Below are 13,358 nucleotides of genomic sequence, written 5' to 3'. Positions count from 1 at the left end.
CTTGGGAGGCCGGCGAGCGGGGTGCGAGTGGGTGACGCGAGGCGCCCCTCCCCGGGGTTCAGGGAGAGCGCTGAGCGCGTGGAGACGCCGCCGGGCTCGCGCCTTCTCCTCGCGGGGCAGATCCGGAGGAATGTGCGGAGCTCGGCTCGGAACAACCGAAGGGGGCAATCGGAACTTGGCGGCTGCACCCGCGCCGGGCTTCGCCTGTGTGCCCCGCGCTCTGCCAGGTGGAGGGCTACACTGGGCTTTCCTCGCGCCTGTCGAAGGCGTTCCTTCCTCTTCGGCTGTCTTGCCTTCTCTCTTTTCCGCAGGGCAGAAGGCAGCGGCAAGACAAGGAGCTGTCTGCCGGAGTTCTCCTAGCACCAAGAAGGAGAGATGTGGAGCGGCCCAGGGAGGGAAGCCGAGTGTTTGCCAGGGGACGCTGCGATTGGGATGCATTTATAGGACTCTCTCTCCGTGACGTGCCCTCCACTGGCTTTTCTGATTCGCTTTCTGACCTAAACACACATTAGTTTAGTCCCCATGCTAGGGCCAACACAGTCTCCAAATATCTGCTGGCTGAAGTCAGAGGCTTTGCATATCATGTATTACATGGCAGGCAATGAAGAAGGCTTCTGAGGCTGGCCGGCTCCTCAGTCCTAGGCTCCATTTTCATGCTGTTGTAATATAATACCAGACATGGGGTAGGCACATACATTCAAAATCCCAATTCCAGAGGCATAAGATCACTTTATCAAGAAGAGGTCAGGGGAGGTTGGGCAAAACCTGCGTTTATCCAGATTTTCGAAAATGCTGATGGGAAACCTAAGCAAGTACCCCGTTGGGTGCTGAGTTACCAGCGAGCAGAGATGCAGCCCCCATTTCAGAGCTCTGAATGGGAGAGGTGAGACCTTTTCGGCATTCCTTTTGTTGGTTAGCTTACCACCAGAAGCAGCCAGGAGCCTTCCTTTGTAGAGGACAGGAGGAGGGCAAGTCCTTACACACCCTGTACATGGCTATTACCATAAATACGTTCCATTCACATGGAAAATAATGAACTAAATAAGGGATGTCTTGGCTAAGCAGAATCCTGTTTTCCGGAAGTGACTGGACCTGAATTCAGTGGGACTTCTTTTATTTTATTAGTTAAGGACCTGGAAAATGTAAACAGGCTCAGTTTACATCCAGGTATCTTTTATTTTATGACTCATCCGGTTGTTGGGCAGTATGCATTCTTCAGGTTGCTGATGCAGACAATAGATAGGGGAAATGTGTGTGTGTGACTGTGTGTGTTTTTCCAGGGGATCACATTAAACTTCTTAAAAGTCAAAGATGAGCTGCTTTGGAGGTCTGAGAGTGAAGCTAGTGTGGGCGGGAAATTGTTCTCACCAACATTACTGTGATTTAAGATTAAGTGAAGTAAAAATCAAGTCATCCAAACATACCTTACCTGAAATCAGGATGCTTTTCGCAGTTCTGTGAAAGGTGGCTTTTCCTTCTTTGATAGATCTGTGGTAGCAGTGTAAATGGAATTGGAAGTGGGAGGACAGACTAAACTTGATATACTCATCCCAATTTGTCATTGTTTTTGGAATTTGAAGACAGCCCTAATCAGTGTTTTTATCGTGAATGATTTCTTCATTTTAAGTAGACTTTTTGCTGGAATGGTCAAGCTGTCCAGACACCTGCAATTATTTAGTACTAGCTGTGTACTGGCCAAAGGCTTGACCCTGGGAATTGTGGTGATTGGGTTTTGGGGGGTTGCAAGGAGAAGATACACTGACTTAACCTTGAGTGATGGGGAGTTTACTGTGGAAGGAAGGCTGACCGGAATCTCCACCACTCAGCCACGTGTCTCCGAAAAGCCTTCCGGAAAGGCCACCGGGCCAGGCCTCACGAAAACTGGATTGAAGTTCAGGAACTGGAAGGTCATTCAGGATACGGCTCTGGGACTGGGTTATCTCGCTGCCCCCTCAGCGGCAGGCATCTGCTGGCCCTACTAACAGGCTTAACCACCAAGGTAATTCAGCTCCTCTCTCTCCCTGTTTTTCTCTGGGCGTCCTTTGGCTTCTGCTCCTGCTACCAACTGCTCAGCTCTCTGTTGATCTCACATTTAAACTCCTTTAGTGAAAGGATCTAATTGGCCCCACTGGGCACTCACCAAGTGCTGGAGTTGGGCTGAACTTTTGTATTGGGCCTCCTTAGAGGTGGCTGGTCACTGTGTAGGTGGCAGACCTTAGGTCAGGGACCTATTTCTGGACCAATCATCTATGTTCAGGTTGTTGGTATCACAGGGTACAGAACCTGGCCCTCATTTCTTGGGAAATTTCCTTCCCACCTTCTCTTCACAATGGCTGTTCTGTGTTAATGATCTGTGTTAATGGCAGGCACTTGGAGTTTTAACAGCCCATGTCCACTGTAAGACTCAGATGACTAAGATATGACTCCTAGCCCTGCATAAGCTTACTGTCTATAAGGAGAGGAAGACATATACACAAATAACCTTGGTACCGTATAAAGTGATATATACTCTTCACAGAAGTATACATGAGGTGCCCATGTACTATAGTCTGATGTTCACATGGCCCCTGAAACTCTGGGGAGATGACTAAAAGTATCCAGATCTTGACCCTATCCAGGACAATTAAGTCAGCATCTCTTGAGGGGTGGAGCCCAGGAGCTGATAAATTTTAAATGCTTCTTAAGTTTATTTGTTAGTTTATTTTTTCTCAAAGGGTGTAATCCTTTTATGGTTCCTTTTGAAAGCAAAACTAAGAAACTCGCTATATTTCAATGGAGTCTTGACTCAGACTCTTCGAAAACATAAACATAAATTCATTTTGAAATACTAATCATCTTCAACAGTAATATAAAGGAAACCATAAAATTTAATTTAGAATTAAAGCAAACATTTCTTTGCTTTAAATGTTTTGCTTCAAATGTTTTGAAAGAACATTTATTTTCAAGATTTTAATGTGCAGGTGAATGCAGAAAAAGTTCTTTTTGAAGTCATGTCTCAAACATGGGTAAATAAGAAGCAAGTACTTGGTGTCTTGGGAACAAGGTGATGGCTTGCTGTCACAATTGCCACAATCCCAAAAGTTGAAAGTGGGGACCCTCACAGCTCTGAGGCTCCATCTTCTCAAGGACACAAAGATGAGTGTGATTCGAAGTGGCTCCTTGGCCAAGTCCTGAAGGGAACAATTCACAGCACTGCTTTGGCTCAACAGCAGAGTGTCTTCTGACAAAGCAAGGACAACAGCAGCTAGAATTTTGACCTCATCTCCACATCTCAGCTTTTCACTTAGAAAACCCTGCCTGAGGTTGGGACAGAGCAAGTGTAATTCAGACCTCCTATCTCTTCCTGGAGAAAAGAGTTTCCCAGTCCCTCTCCATTTCCTATTTCACCTGTGTCATAGTCTTCATTGGAATTTCTCATGATTCTCTAACTGAAAGATGTCTAAATAGTTGGGGCCCTTGTGCTCCAAGATCTTACAGTCCCTGGGAAGAGAAAACATGAACATGAAGTGGCAAAGAAATAAAATGACCAAAAATAATTCCATAGCCTCAAAGTGTCATGCATGGCTCTGGTGGGCTGCAGCCTTTGGAGGTGGTGGGGTGGGCCATTTGCAAAGTCCCCAGCAAGCTCCCAGTGGGGCTTTGCAGCTGCTTTGCCTATAAGGGCAGGACCTGAATCCCTGGACTCCCTCATAATCTTGGGTCATGACAACTGAAACAGAATCCATCACTTAAGCAGGGCAATTTCCTTTTCAAAGTCTCTGCTTTATTGGGTAGGGATTTGTTCCATGCTTGCTTGCTCTTTAACAGCCATTTTCACCAATGATACTATTACTCGTGAAGAGAAGATAAATTTGCCTTCAGATCACTTATAAAAGAAAGGGTGGGGGACGAAAGGGTGAAAAGGCACTGTAATGGCCTTTTTGCACTGCAGCGAGAAGAGACAAATTCTTTGTAGCAAATACTTTTTCAGAATTAATCATGCCTGCTATTGGCATGGTAGTTAACAATGATTTCTAGCAGTTTCTTCTTAAGGATCAGATAGTCTAATTATCCACTAATTTTGTTTTTGTTTCTTGAGATTGCTTTATGAGACTCCTCTTTTCCAGAAATAAAATTTCAATCAGGTGAGAGCATTGTTTACTGCAGATTTTTTAACTATGCAAATGGTCTAATGGAATTATGAAATTTTGGAGCTGGAAGGGACCTGAGACTTCTAGTCCAGTCTCCTCGTTGCCAGTAGAGCAAAGGCAGAGTAGTTTAGTGATTTATCCAAGGTCACTTTGTAAATGACACACCCTTACCATCCAAGTAAATGTGGGATCAAACTACTTCACTGGTGTGTGTGTGTATGTGTGTGAGAGAGAGAGAGAGAGAGAGTGAGGGAGCCTATGGAAGGGTGTGGTGTCATCTTTCTTTGAGACTGTGATTTAGTATAATTTATTGAAGCAATAAGTGAATCCAAATTCAGAGAAAAGTGAACTGGAATTTTTATTGGTGGCAGAGGTTGCTGTCAGGCCAAATGGGGAGCAGGTTTGAAAAGAAGTTGACTGCTCCCTTTTGGAACGTAGCAAGCCTCCCAGGGAGAGCAGAGCACTAAATATATATTTTTAAAAATCTGTTTAAAAGGCTATTATATTTTGTGATTGATTTTTAGACAAAATCACAAAAGTGCAGAGGAGGAGGAAGAGGAAAGAGAGGATTTGAGTGGAGAATCAAGATGCCTGTGTCCTGATTCCTTTGCAGAACATTTAGTGCCTATTGCAAAGCTTTGGGGGCCCTTTTTCAAGAATTGGAATTCACAAGTGGTAGTAGAGATACTGCCATTGGGAATAACTGATTCTGGAATAAGGAGTCAGTATTTGAACCTTCAAGCCAAAATGTCCAAGGGACATCTTTGCCATGTACTAATTGCACAATAAACTGATTTCAATCTAGACTGTCTTCCCCTTACTGAAATAGATGAACTATTGCCCATTTCAAATTATGGCAACAGAACAATAGGAAGGTCTTTCCTTTCTATTCTCACACCCCTTCCGATGTTACCTTGTTCACTTTCCTCAGCGTGGGAAAACTAATCCATTAGTGAATCCTTGTCAATATTAATGGATTTAATAGAAGCAAGTGGTTAAAGTTAGTGTGGATTTTGTGGACCCTTGAGTGCTTCAAGCTAATCATTCCCTTGCTAAATTTGCAGCAGGGCCATGACCAGCATCCCTAAGTTTGAATCCTAGGCACCTCACCTCACCCTAGTCCCAGGCCTGTTCGGCAGAAATTTCGAGTTGAGAGCGACCCTGAAGCACCAATTGGGAAGAAGTCGTGCTGAACGATCAAGCAATTTGAGTTGGAGCCCTGCCTTTGACAAGCTGTGGGAGCTTGGGAAATTTCTAGCATCCCCAGCCTCACCTATTTTCCACTTTTTTTTTTTTCTTTCTTGCTCCTTTTGTCCTCCCTCACTGGGATACTATGTGAATAGATGAGAAAATAAACCAGATTTTCTGAGTTCCAGAATTACTCCCTGGGAATAATTTATATTGCACATATTCTTTGCTGCCACTTGGGTCCTATTTGGCAAATCACTGCCCTCCTACAGTGGAACTCTAGTGACCTGAAAGAGTTAATGCCTCCTGCCAAGCAATTAACTTACTCCTGGGGCATAATTTACACTCTGGGAGGATCTGGCTAACCATATGTGAAGTGCTTGAAGTCTTTTGAGAAAAAGCCGGCTCTAGAAATGTAAAGAATTAATATTATACAAAGCACATTTGCAGACTATTTTTCAAGGAATCTATCATGTAACTCCTCAGAACAATTCTGTGAGGTAGGTCATTGTTACCCTTTCCAGAGTCATTCTGTAGCCAATGAAAAATCAGTCCATAATATACCCCGTATGAGGTTAGGGCATAGCATATTTGTGGAATGACTTCATTATTTGAAAAATAATGGGTAAAAGATTGGGAAATGCATTTTAGAAATTGGAGTCAAAAAGTAAAGTAAAAGTAAGGTAAATATAAGTATCTGCTCTACAATGTTGAATAGTAAGAATGTGTCCTACATATAATGAATCATTTTTTTTTTAATTACGAACTCAGGATGCTTTCTTAGAATGTGACATCCATTTCAAACTGATCATCAGAGGAGACTATCTGCATATCTTAATAGTCAGCTATCTTTCAAAGTACTATTATAACATGCAAACATAGTTGTTCATTTATCCAACTCATGAGTCGCTGTGTGAGCAGTTGCTGAGGTTCATTAAAGGGTATGTGGAGCATCCATACATCCAGGAGGAGCAATTATCTGGCTTTTCAGGGCCAAACTATCTGAAAACAATTCTAGTGAAAGAGATGAGTTAAAACCAAGAGAAGGTAATTTAGAGCCTGCTCTTCTGGTTCGGTGAATTGCAGTGATGGACTAATTCTTCATTCTTTCTTGCATCCATGTTCTTTGACTGTGACTGCAGTTCTTGCTAAAATGACAGTGTCTATTTCCCTGTCCCATGAAACTGAACAGGCATTGTGCTTGTTTTGGCCAGTAGAACAGGGTAGTAGTGAGTGTAGACCAGTTTAAGACCCATGAGGTTAACATGCTCCAAATTGCTCTTTCAAACCTCGCCCATTGCCATGAGACCATGCCTGCCTGGGTTAGCCTGCTGGAGGTTGAGACATGCGTGGAACTGAGCGGTTTTGCTCCACTTTTCACAACTAAGGTCAGTTAGATAAACTGAGAGGCCACTGACACTCCTCACCCTGCCCCAGACATGCAAGTGAATCTAGTAAAGATCAGCAGAGCTGCTTTGCTAGCCATTCTAGATAGATGAATAATAAATACTTGTCCTATGTTGCTGGAACTTTGCAGTTGTTATGCAGCACTGTTATGATAATAGATAACTGATATAGCTTATACATGGATTCCAAAAGAGAAACTCCCAATGCTGAACTATCATTAACATGGCTGTGATAAGGGAATGATGTTTTCAGGTGACTAGTAGGAAGCTGTAACCTACATTTGGCCCTATATATCCACATGCTTTTTGGGTATCCTTCCTTTGTATTCCTGTATCTTGTGCTTACTGTAGGCAAATGATTGCGCAGCCATGGCGCTATTGAACAAACTGTTCTGTAAGGGGAGAAGCCACATCCTCCAGTGTTGCCTCCTTAGTGTCTGTCCCATAGATGATAATTTCTAGCAGTTGTGTTTTTACTAACTTCGGTTTAAGCTTGTGTTTGATGTGTATATATAATCTTAAAAACACAATCAATTCATGCAATTCTTTGGCTAGTACATAGATACACCTGTCATCTTTCAAAAAATGCAAAGGTGGGTGTTGCGGTCATGGCTCAGTGGTAGAGTGCTTGCCTGGCACATGTGGAGGCACTGGGTTAAATCCTCAGTACCACATAAAATAAATAAAAATAAAACAAAGATATTGTGTGCATCTATAACTAAGACAAAAAATTAAAATAAATGCTCAGGTGTTTTCAATAATAAACGTTTCTTTCTCTCATGCCTTCTTTAAACCTTCACTTCCCTGGTAACACTATTACCAGTTTCCTATCAATTCTTTCAGAGAGTGTAGTCATTAAAATAAGCTTTTGTCTAGGAAAGAAAGAACATTTTCAACAATTATTTTTTTTTTTTAAATCTGCACATTTTACAGTTCCTTTTCTTGCGGTTGGCTGGGCCTCTTGGATGCAGCCTTAGACTCTTTGCTTGGATATTTTGAGAGCTTCTCCCCCTGATTTGGTTCCCTTTTGATTCAGCAACTTTCCCCAGCTTGTGCAAGGTTTGAAAGCTGCTGGAATTAATGCAGCTGTTTGTGTTTATTTCTTTGCTGTGTTCTTCTATCACATGAGATGTCATACTAGTTCCAGGAGCCTGGTAATTACCATGGAACCAGGCAGCAGAGGGAGCAGATAAACTCAGAACATTGAGTTCTCCAGGTGACAGGGAGCCAGGAATTCTGAAATCCTAAAAAGAACCTTTTATCTTGGAGAATCCATGCTCTCCATTTGATGATGATAGTGGGGTGAGTATAATTTTAATTTAAGACTCTTAAAGGAATCTTTACAGACCAGCATGTTGTTTCTGTTTTACAACAACACAAAGTTTTATAAACTGTGCAAAACCATGTTGGCTTGCTCTGGAATAAAGCTGGCATTGTATCTTTCAAGACATATTTTGGGGGTTCTATGAAGTGGTTTAAACTAGAGCCACAAAAATGTGAAAAAAAATATTTTCAGTTGAATTTTAGTAGATTGCCAACTCCTAGCCTTTATGTGCTATAGATACAATTTTTTTTCTATTTTAACAATTATGTGGTTTGAAAATACTCTTCCTCATGGTTTGTGGACTTTCAGTTTCAACTAATTTGTTTGTTTGTTTGTTTTTGTGGTGTTGGGGATCAAATCAAGGGCCTCATTCCTGCTAGGCAAGCTTTCTACCACTGAGCCACATTCTTAGCCTTCAACTAATTTTTAACAAGCACAAAATGTAGTAGGTACTTTATTAAATGTGTGTACATATATTTTCTCATCCAGTAAAATCCACTGTTCATTAAATATTATGTTACAAATCAAAACAAGAAGACAACTAAGAAATAAAGTGATTTGTTTTATCTGCTTTGTTTTGTCTGCATAATCTTGGTTTGCATAATATGGTAGACTATGATCTCCCTGGAAGTTCTTTTGGAGGTTTTACACCAGATTTAGCACAGTTCATTTTCATTTGTATGGTGGCAAGTCTCAGAGAAGAATAAACTCATGGGATGGTAGATTTTTCTTTTTGATTGAGGAACTGTTTCATCAAAACATTGTCTCAAACAGATGTGTTCTGGAATTTACAGAGGGAAGAATTCAAGTCAGATTAACAGTCAAGATGTTTCCCTGCTTCTCTCGGGGTAGTGTGAGGATTATGATACTGTCAGTAGGTTGTAGAGGATGAAAAAAAGAAAAACTGACCATCAGCAAACCAAATCTCAGCTCACCCTGCTAGGGTATAAAAGATGGTAGCCTAACAGCTCTATATGAGCATGAGTTGTTTGAATGGGCATGACAAGGTTAAAGCAGGGAATTGTAAGTCTTTGCTATAAAGGTCCAGATAGCAGATATTTTAGGCTTTTGGGCCACATAGTGGTCACAGCCATTCTGTGCAGTTGCAGCACCAAAGCAGACATTGGCAATATGTAAAGGAATGAGCACAGCTGTATTCCAACGAATCTTTAGTAAGGACACTAAAAGGTGAATTTCGGTTCATCTTTGTGTGCCCTGCAATAATGTTCTTTCAATATTTTTTCAACTATTTAAGAATGCAGAAATATATTCTTAATTTGCTGGCCACGACTTTGGCTTGTGGACCACCGTCTGCATCTCCTGAACTAAAGCAAAGCATCTTGAATCAGTTCTAATTCTTATGGTGTTTTACACAGGACCAGTTCTTTCTATGTCTTGACTTCTCTATGTGTAAAAATGAGGGATACTAGTAGTTGCAATATATCTCCCCAGATTGTTGGCAGGCTTACATGTGACAAAGGATGTAAAAGTACTTTGAAGAACATGAAGTGCCATGCTGATGTAGGACACTGACTATATAATTATTTGCATTTGGTTTCAAGTAACAGAGAACTGGATTAGCAGTGCCTTAAATCACAAAGGTATCTATAGTTCACTTACCTGGATGTACAGTCTCAGGGTTGGCACAGTGGCTTGAAAACATTAAAGATTAGACATTTGGCCTTTATATTCTGCTAACATGCACGTGTTGGTGAAACTTCTTTTCTCGGTGCTCAAAGAGTCATGTCCTCATGTGACAGTGTCTCAAATACAAAGGGAAGAAGGGTATGGATGAAAAAGAATGTCCTTCCAGCCCTCTGTCCATTCAGGAGGAAAGTCCTTCCTGTCAACCCCCAAGTGCCTTCTCTTCACATCTCTGGTCAAAACTGACTCACATTCCCTTCCTAGACTCATCACTGGCAAAAGAGAAGAAGACTGACATGCGTAGCTTGTGGATCAACCCTGAGTCTGCTTCTGGAATTGGGCACAATGCTGCCTGGACACTCTGCACTTTGCTAGCAAGGGAGATGGTGAGCAACGACTGGTGGTGTTGCCACATTATTTTTCTTCCATATTATAGTTATCTGTCTGGCATCAGGTTGGAGGAATAGCTGATGAGCTAATTCTTTAGACTGCCTCAGGTGCTGTAAGAGCTGTCCTCATAGGCATATGTAGATAGATAAGGACCTGTGCATGCCTGTAATCCCAGCATCTCTGGAGGCTGAGGCAGGGGGATTGCAAGTTCAAAGCTAGCCTCAGCAATTTAGTAAGGCCCTAAGCAACTCAGTGAGACCCTGTCTCTAAAACTCCCACCAAAAAAAAAAAAAAAAAAAAAAAAAAAAATCCCAACCAAAATAGGTAAGGACTATGGTGTCAGGTGTAAGGCTCAGGCTAATAATTGAGACAGCATCAGAACAGAATCTTGACATCAGCCAGCACTAATCTGAGAAGGGAACAGAAGAAGGGAGGAATTTGAAGTTTGTCTCTGTATGACTTCTGGAATATACCAGAGAACGAACTTAATCCTCAAATCTGCGTGATAATAAAATGCTCCTGTCATTTTCATAAGAAATCTCTCCATTGCAAAATCCAGTACTGGAGACACCTTTGTATGTGTGACTCATTTTCAGAATGTTTAGATTAAAAATCTTGATTTACAAAATAACAGATTCGAGGTCAAATAGTCTGAAGTTTACAATATTCTTTGTTTTATAAAATTTACCTTAAAGTCCTCTTATATAGTAAATGATTTTTCTATAGTTTAAATGATTTTACTGATGAAAATGTTTTTCACATTATTCATTTTGTATATTGAATATATATATATGTGTGTGTGTGTGTGTGTGTGTGTGTGTGTGTGTGTATACATTGCATTGTGCTGGGTAGACCTCTAAACTGATTAATTGAAAAACCATGTGTAAAATAGTCCCTTAGAATAAAATGTGCACTCATGTGAACTAAATTAAACATCTCACAGTTTTAGTATATCATAGCAAATAACATTTCCCAAGGAATTAAACATTTATTTCCAAAAATCAAATCTCCCTTAAGTTATTCTGTTTATATGTCAAATATCTTTACAATGCAGTTATTCCTATGTATGTAGAGAGCTGAACCAAAGGTGCCTCAAATTAAGACCCTTTTATTCTATGAGTGCCTTTTGAATCTGAAGCATCCTTCTTTTCTTAAATACTACAAGTCTATGTTTATGGTAGAAACATCTTTGTAACCAAGTTATAAGTTCATAACCAGCTGTTCATACATTTGCCTAACCATTGATTTATTCATTTTTAAAATCTCATACATGGTCCTTGTGGTCATGAAATTTATAGCCTAAATGAGGTGAACATTAAAAATCTGTTTGATCATACTGATGAATACATGGCTGCACAATATTAATTTTCTGAAGGAAGGAATACTGTACTATTGCAAGACAAAAATGAAGAAAGTTAACCTTGAGTGGGGATTAACAGAAGCTTCCTTGAGAAAGCAATACTTGAGCTGAGAACCAACATGTGACTAAAAGTCAGTTGAGTGAAAGGAATGGAGTGAGGTGGAAAGAATGCTCCTTAAAGAGGTACAGTGTGTGTTAGCATATATGTTTGTCTGTCCATCTGCCTATCCAACCATCCACCCACCTGTCCATCCAGCTATCTGTCCACCCACTCATCCATGAATCCATCCATCCATCCATCCGGTTTTACAAAACAATATAGTAACAAATGTACTGAAATCACTGCTTGATGAAGCAAGCATCTTTGTTTTCTAGGTCTGCAAGTCCATTTGAGGAGATCAGAGAAGTATATTTGGAAAAAATCCTCAAAAAATGTTAGGTTATTTTAAGTAATGATAGGTGAAGCAATTTCAATACTTGCTTTTGCTCTTATGGGAATGAGATTTGTCTGTTTTGACTATCCAGAGGCAGCTCTACTGGATATCGACCTTACTCTACTTTTTTCCTGTGGGGAAGGTACAAAGTGCAGAGGATAGTACTCAGGTGCCAGTAGCATAATAATGCTTCCATGGGAATTGTAATTTTCAGTTACAAATTGAAGAAAATCTTGCATTAACAGAAGAATTTAATTCTACAATGAATTACTTTTTCCTAGTGTTTTTAGGATTACCCAAAATTCAAACTTCAATATTTAAAAACAATATTTAAAAAAATGGGAATTAAATTGGTATCTATTCTGCATTGAAAGGTTTCACCATCTCATCGTGACTTCCAAGAACATGGCTGCTCACACTAAAGTCAGAGGTAGCACATTATCCACTCACACCTCTTATCAGGGTAATGGTAAAAGTTCACAGAATCTTGGCATTCAATTTATACCTGGCAATGAGATTAAAGATCAATCAAGTATAACTCTTAATTTACACAAGAAGAAATTGAAGGTTGGATCAGTTAAGTGACTTGTTCTAGTCACTCAGAAATTTATGTCACAGACTTTTGTGATGCCTCTACAGTGAATTAAAAGTTGGATCTAGGATCTTTTAACTCCTGGGTCAATATGAGGGGCCCTGGAATCCCACTCTTTACTAGTATTGTGACCTTCAAAAAATTGTTTCAGTTTAATTCCCTATAAAAGTGAATAATAATTGTGGCCATCTTGATGCATTGTCAAGAAGATTAAAATGCAGAGAAAGTCAGGTCTGTGCTCAATGTTCAGTAAATGCTTTACCATGTGTCCTGCTTCGGTCAATAGAAAGAGGACAGACGTGATCATGTGTCAGTTCTGCATGAGGCTTCAGAGACAAGGGAAATTTCCTCTGCCCTCTTGTACTCTGAACTCCACCTTGAGCAAATTATGTCCTGGGAAGTCACTCATTCTAAAAAAAGGAGACACATGGAACAAATCCAAACTGTTAGACTAATGTAATGTCACCATGTATATTCTCGTACAAGTCTTTTGTGGACGTGAACATTAATTTGTTTTAAATATACCATGGGAGTGGAATCACGTGAAAAAGGGCCAGTTTCCCAAAATGGTTCACCAGTCTCCACTCAGTTCCAATTGTTTTACGTTTCCGCCTGCACTGGGTATTTTCAGTCTTTTTAGTTTTCTCCATTCTGATGGGTGAATGATGGCATCCCATCCTCAGTGGCCTATTGAGCTAAAAAATTTATTGTTTGAAGATTTCTCACCTGCCTCTTTTTTTGCAGTGCTGGGGAGTGAACCAGGGGCCTTGAGCATGCTGAATATTGTTTGAAGATTTCTAACACTGTTTTAGGTTCTCCTTTTCACCCTCAAGAATGGCAGCACAAGAAGTTTGACCAAGTCCAGACCCAGACTTGTCACTTGCTTGTTT

The sequence above is a fragment of the Sciurus vulgaris genome, assembly GCF_902686455.1.
Source record: "Sciurus vulgaris genome assembly, chromosome: 6".
Lineage (NCBI taxonomy): Eukaryota > Metazoa > Chordata > Mammalia > Rodentia > Sciuridae > Sciurus > Sciurus vulgaris.
Note: the sequence above shows the minus strand (reverse complement) of the source record.